Raw genomic sequence first — 6950 nt, 5'->3', positions numbered from 1 at the left:
CTTAGATAGAGTGAAGTTTATGTACTGCCACAAAGATATTGGTCCCTGTTGATGTCTGCTCCAAAATTTCGTAACCTGGGGGTGCATATGATCTCACTTTTATACACTTAGTGAAAACTATATTTGTAAGTTCAAAAACTGTGGAACAAAATCATGCATGTAGAGAGTGAAGTCAAAATGTGTGTCTATATTTTGAAACTAAGATATGTGCTTTTGTAATCTGTACAAAATCATAAACTAATTCAGGTTGTATACCAAGTTCAAAATTTTGGAACTTAAATACGACGATTTGTGATCTTATGATTTTTGCATTGTTCGCAAGCAATCTAAACTTGTTATGAAATTTTTATAAGAGTACATTTCTACCCCATATCTGTGTGTTTAACATTTTTGTTAATTTCTGAAACTTACAAATATGTTTTCCACTTAGGTTATAAAAATTGAGTTCATATATACCTAGGTTCCATTGATGATTTCTATATTGATGTTTGTTTCTCTGAACCAAGATTCTTATGACTACAGTTCCGCTGCCGAATATTCTGTTTATGATGCTGCAGATCCATAAATTATCAGGATGGGAAGAGTTACAAACTGGAACTGAAAGTATCGGCTTCGTGTGTTAAGTAGCGCCTGACATTTTCTGAACCTTTACCCACAACTTCCATACCTTTCCTCTTTGTTATTTAATTTAGTATCTGCTTTCGTGGGAGTGGTATTTTGGAACATGGGAGCATATGATTCCTCTATTTTGAAATGCATCTTACACATATTTTGAATTTCAAAAATATTGAAACAAAAAATTTGCATGTGCATCTTCTCATGCTACGCTCTCACAAAGTTGTTTCATAAAAAATCGACTTGTCATGTGACGTGTGTAAAAAAGATAAAACTCAGTGCTAAAAAGAATGCTTTTCACAAGATAAGTTTTCTCTTTTTTACATAGATCACAAAAAATATTGGTTTTTCGTGAAACTTGACGAACGCACATATATTATGAAGATGTACATGTAATTTTTTTTGTTAAAACTTTTCGACATTTCGAAATATGATTTTTTGGTAGAGGGAGCATACGCACCCGAGAGCCGAATTGAATTTCTGCGGCTTCGTGTGTTAAGTAGCTTACAGTTTCTAAATATGTTCTTTTTGTGGAAGAATAATTGTTGTGTGTGCTACCAACAACTGAACGAGGAACAAATAAAGCTAACAATGTGGATTTGGGTTGTGTGTGGTTATCAGTATATACAAGTTGCTGCTCTGCACACCACGTCACTCTAGCGAGACGACTCTATCTCTTTTCATAAGTACAGAAATTTCGGGCGTCAACGACCGCGATTCTGAGCTACAGAATGTCAAGAAAGGACCTAATCAATGGCTACTACACTGATCCACCTATAAAATCTATTGGCATGGCTAGAACCGATATGAAATGAAAGAGAGAAAGGTGGAAGCTATTGTTGAATTGTGTTTCGTATATATGAGACCAAACTATTCCGGAGCAAGTTTATATCCCTAGAAATTTGATCTGTCTGTTTTGTTTCTCTTATCCAATATTCCAGTGCATTATCCCCAATGTAGGAAAATTATCAGTGCAGCCATATGGTTATTTTCAAGTGGATAAAAAATAAGACATCCTTAACAAAACATTTACTTACTTTATACAAAGATGAACTCATTTATATTTTTTTGACCATAAAATCTTTATTTCCTTCTTCCAGTTACAAATTTACAATCCAAATTTAATTTGGAGTTTCGGGCTCAATATCGCAGGGACAGTCGATCAGCTAGACATCCTAAACAAATACTAGATCCGTGTACAATCCCTATTAGATGGGAGGTTGATCCTCTCTAAAATACCCCCTACTACTAAAAATGCAAAATTTCCTTGCTTCTGGACCAAGCAATCAATGTGGCAGTGGTACGGAAGAAGATCCATGATACTTGTACCCGAGAGGACTTAGAATAAATAAATTTTATACTGAACTTTTATATATTCATTTATGTCTCTGTTTTATTGTACTACAATCTCTATGAACTATGATTTTTTATAGCTAGTTGACAATAGTTAACCATATATCAAAGTTGCTATTGTTCATAAGATTGTTTTTTCATATATAGTTGTAATGCATATCATTGAAAGTTTTGTATATAATTTGCTGAATTTAAATCATATGTTATTAAAAAGGGTTTCTTTTAATTAATATTCTGATTATTGTATATATTATAGTGTATATCTATGTAGGTATGTGTGTATGTGTTCATGTCTATTTTAATGTCCTTAAATATTGTAGTCGAGATATACAAAGCATATGTTCTAACAAATATCTTAACAGTGTCTTCAGGTGTATGATTGAACATATTTATGTCAACTTTTAGATTATCAATTGAACCATTGATAAATGTGTCTTGCAAGTTGGGTTGTACTAAATTAAATATATTTGAATGTTTTGTACATGGAATTAGAAAATTGTATTTGATTGTAGTATTCGCCGGCAATCTTGTTTGATATATGATTTTTTTAAAACATCATATATTAAGTCAGCAAGCCGCCTCATTAAAAACCTTCCAGTACCCTTAGGTACCATGGTAAGGAAAAGAGTGCGTATGAAACTTGCTGCTTTCAAATCACAGGATGGTTACATCATCTAGGAGTTTGCTAATAATAAAGCTAGGGGGTTCATCGACCCAATTACAAGAACTTTGATTACGGAAACTATTTCTAGCTAAATCATGAGCGACCCCATTTGCTTCTCTTGGGCAATGTTTAAAAGAGACCTTGTCGATTAGTGTTGCAAGATCAATACAATCCGAAAAGATGTCTGAAGATTCGCCCCACCAAGCTTCATTTCCTGAACAAGCATCCACCGTTTCCATTGAGTCTGATTCCATTATGACATTGTTGCAACAAAAGCGATTAGCCAGGGCTAGGACTTCCCTCATAGCCAAAGCTTCAGATGCCGCAGCCGAAGAGACAGTTGGGAGGAAGATAGAGGATGCCGCTAGGAACACTCCCTCAGAATTCCGGATGACGGCTGCAACAGATCCGGTGTGAATCGCTGAAAAAGGAGCCATCTATGTTAACCTTCAGTTCATGTACACTAGGTCATTGGATATGATTAGGAGTTGGCTTAGCACCCACTTTAGCAGCATTTAAGGTAATAGAAAGAATCGACATCTTGCATTTGAAAATTGGAGGAACCCTTTCACCATGAGTTCGCCTTCCCCGAATCCACCAGATATACCAGCATGCCACCCCAATTGTCTCCTTTAGTCCAAGATCTTTAAAACCCGGCATTGTTGCATCATCGCTCCGCAGGATATGCTCCAACACGGACGAACCGGCACGATCAGTAAGCAAGGCCACATCAATAAAATTTATAATACCAAGAGATGACCAAATCTGCCTTGTCGTGTCACATTGGAAGAGTAAATGAGCCACATCTTCCGGTTCCTGCATACATATCGGACATTGCACAGAAGAGCAAATATGTCTATTCACAAGGATGGATTTGAGAGGGACGATCCCATGCAAAGCACGCCACGAGAAGATTTTAGCCTTGCTCTGAATTTTCAATTTCCACAAAAATTTCCAGACAGGGTTTGTTGCAGAAGAGCCAGGTAACGCAAATAAGTTTGCTCTCGGACCAAACGTGTGTGTCCACTGAAGATGATAACCTGAGCGAACTGAAAAACACCCGTTTTTATTATATTTCCAAGCAATAAAATCGTCAAAACCTTGATTGTTTAAGGGAATTTCCAATATCCGATTGACATCAATATCAATGAATAGGGACTTGAGCACCTCAACATCCCAATTTCCTATGGTCGGATCGATCAACTCCGAGACTTTTGCAAAAACTCCTGTCCCACGGGGGGTTAGAATCTGCCTATTAACACTTGCTGGAATCCATGGGTCGGTGTAAATATTGATATTTTCACCAGTACCAACCCTCCATATGTATCCCCTTTTGAAAGTACTAGAAGATTTGCGAGCTTCGCCTCGCCGTCTACATTTCGTTTTAGTACTGTGTGATAGGCATGGCTGGTTTGCCGGTGTTTTGAGATGCGTCACTATCCTTCATAGCACGTTAGTTTTAAATCTTTTGTTTTAATACCGTTGTAAACAAAATAGAAGATTAGATGTGATTTGTTGCACCGGTGAAATCTAAGTTGTCCAAATTCTTACGTACCCCATATGGAAATGGATTGACATATATTGAACATTAATATATTTGATTCATTTGATTTTTCTATGTTGTTATCGTTTTGTTGGTTCATCGTAGAGTCAGAGAATTGATGTATAACAACACGAACCGGCACAACTTAGCTAAAACAATTGATTCAGTGGGACATCAACAATGTTAATTAGTTGTGGCTAGTATTTACTTATAAAGCAACATCGATAACACAATTGTAGGATAATAGGCCATTACATCTTTAAATATGGCATATTATTCGCTAGCAAGTTTTGCTACAACAATGGTGAGCTTAGCTACGACGAGGGCATAGCCCAGTGGTTAGGGTCGTGTTGGTGCGCCCCAACGACCAGAGTTCGATCCCAGCCAGGGATGCATTTCTGGAATTATCACGCAAGACATTGTTTCATTTTAGTCGATGTGAGCTTAACCCAGTGGTTGGGGTCGCAGCGACGCACCCTAACGACCAGAGTTCGATAGACAAATTACTGAAATTGTCACGCCAAATCTAGGTTGCCTTTTCAAAATATTCGGAATGGCTGAACGATTAAGCATGTTTGTCCTTCAAGCTAGAAACTGGCAACAAACCTTAGCACACATCCATGGTGATTACTTGACCTTGGATGGAGTAGAGGTACTCTGAATTGCGCAAATACTCACTAATCCATCAAATTTGCAAATACATGGCATGTGCCGCAGGAAAACGATGGATGTATGTTGACAGGGGCAAGAAGGGAAGGACATATGTGCAAGACATTATATTTTATACATTGCAGAAAAACTTTCTATCTTACTGTTGTTGGAACTATTCTTGGAACATTTTTATGGCCAATTAGTAGGTGGTGGTGATAGCTGAAGTAGACTCTTTCCTCTCGGATCATCGAACTGATTGCCTATTATATTTATTAATATGTGCAGAAACTTACTCAATGACGATGAAACCGAGACAGGAATCACCCTAACGGTTGAGCTTACACATGAAAACTAAAGCCATCCTGAAGCTTCTTCTTTCGGCAAGTACCCACAAGCCAGAGAAGCTTTTACCTAGTCCTGACATGCCACTCTTTTCTCAGCTATGATACAGGAGTAATATGGAAGCAACTGCTTATCATTAAAACAAAACACCTTCCTGCAACTTTTTCTTCTATTTGTTTCAGTATTTATAGAGGTGGCCTAGGGATGCATTTTTTCTCTCTGTAAAACCTATATTTTCTCTCCAGCTTAGATACGTTTTTGTGTTTGTAGCATGAAGTGTGTGTTTTTTACCGACATCTACAGACCTTATAACAAAATTTCCCATGCTGTCTATAAGAACAAAATCTCAATAGATGGATGGTTTATGTCCTATCTTCCTTCAGCCATATAAAGGAAACGAATTGAAGGACGCAATACTGGACTATTAACCATGAGACAATTAACTACATAAGTTTTACAAAAATAGTTAATATGTGGCTAAACTTTATTTGTATCACCAGGTATTCCTCCAATAAAATGGAAATTAGCTTTTCTGACTGAACAGTATAGTAGGCTATGAACTAATTAGATGTGCCACACTATCAATTAAGCAACTTAACCTCAGTGACTTATACAAATACATAAACTAACAGGGAGAAGGATTTCACAAAATGGGTTCCCACATCAACAATCCAATAAATCAGTGTGCAAACAGGAAATAAGATAAAGATGTAGGTGCATATGATTGAATCTTTTATTTACCATCAGTAGAGATACTATTGTGAGAATCTAGTGCTTATATCACAAGAGCGAGAAACTAAAGAACCAGTTAGGAAGAAACCTTTCAGTGGTTGCCTCCCTCCTTGCTAAGAACAGTGCGTTACACCAAAACCTGACAACTCAAAAGTTCAACAAGGAAGATGATTCATGGAATTGACTTAACTTTAATACCAGTACAGGAAATCCTAGAACATCACAAGCTTAATGAGGAACTATTGGAGGCAAAATAGAGTAGGACAACGCAGTACTTTTAATCATCTATAACCAGCACAGCTTTAAATTAAAATAAAATGAAAATAATGAAAACTAAGAATGCTAGAGTAGGACATCAATGTCACCATCAGACAATGCAAGGGAGACAACATTTCTAGAAAATTTTGAAGTAACTTATTTGCTGAGCTCGCTCCAGACACTTTGGAATCGGTTCTTCTGAATTGACATCCTGATATGGGTTGCCTAATTAAAAAAACATGATGGAACACGACTGTTAGTGCAGCAAAAGATCTGTAATGACACATGTACAGAAAAATGAATTATCGACAGACCTGCAATTATCAAATCAAGCGTGTCTCCTCTGCCAGTGTCGATCCTTCTGTTCTTTTGGGAGCTTTCTGTGAGATCATCGTTGCCAGCTCTCCTAGTCTGCAGCATATTCCCTACATTGAAGCAAGGATCAGAAAAACTAAAAACGTTCAGTCATCATCACAAGTAACGCAAGGTTGTAGAGCCATTACATATCACTATATATCAATGTGCGCATGGGGGCTGAAGGCAGATCTAGATGGTATGCAAGTGTGCCCAGAAATTTTGGAACTTAATTTTTCAAACGGGCAAAAAGCTTTTGAACTTAATTGGTTTGAGATTAATATTTCATCAGTGCACAGAGATATACATCAACACACAACCACACCAACACTGACCAATGACCAATTGACCAAATCATAGTACACACAAGAGAGGGAAGGGAGAACCAGACCATACCTGAACTTACCAAACCGGAGGCACACTCGTGGCTGTAGTCGA

Source organism: Lolium rigidum, chromosome 3 (assembly GCF_022539505.1).
Source record: "Lolium rigidum isolate FL_2022 chromosome 3, APGP_CSIRO_Lrig_0.1, whole genome shotgun sequence".
Taxonomy (NCBI): domain Eukaryota; kingdom Viridiplantae; phylum Streptophyta; class Magnoliopsida; order Poales; family Poaceae; genus Lolium; species Lolium rigidum.
Note: the sequence above shows the minus strand (reverse complement) of the source record.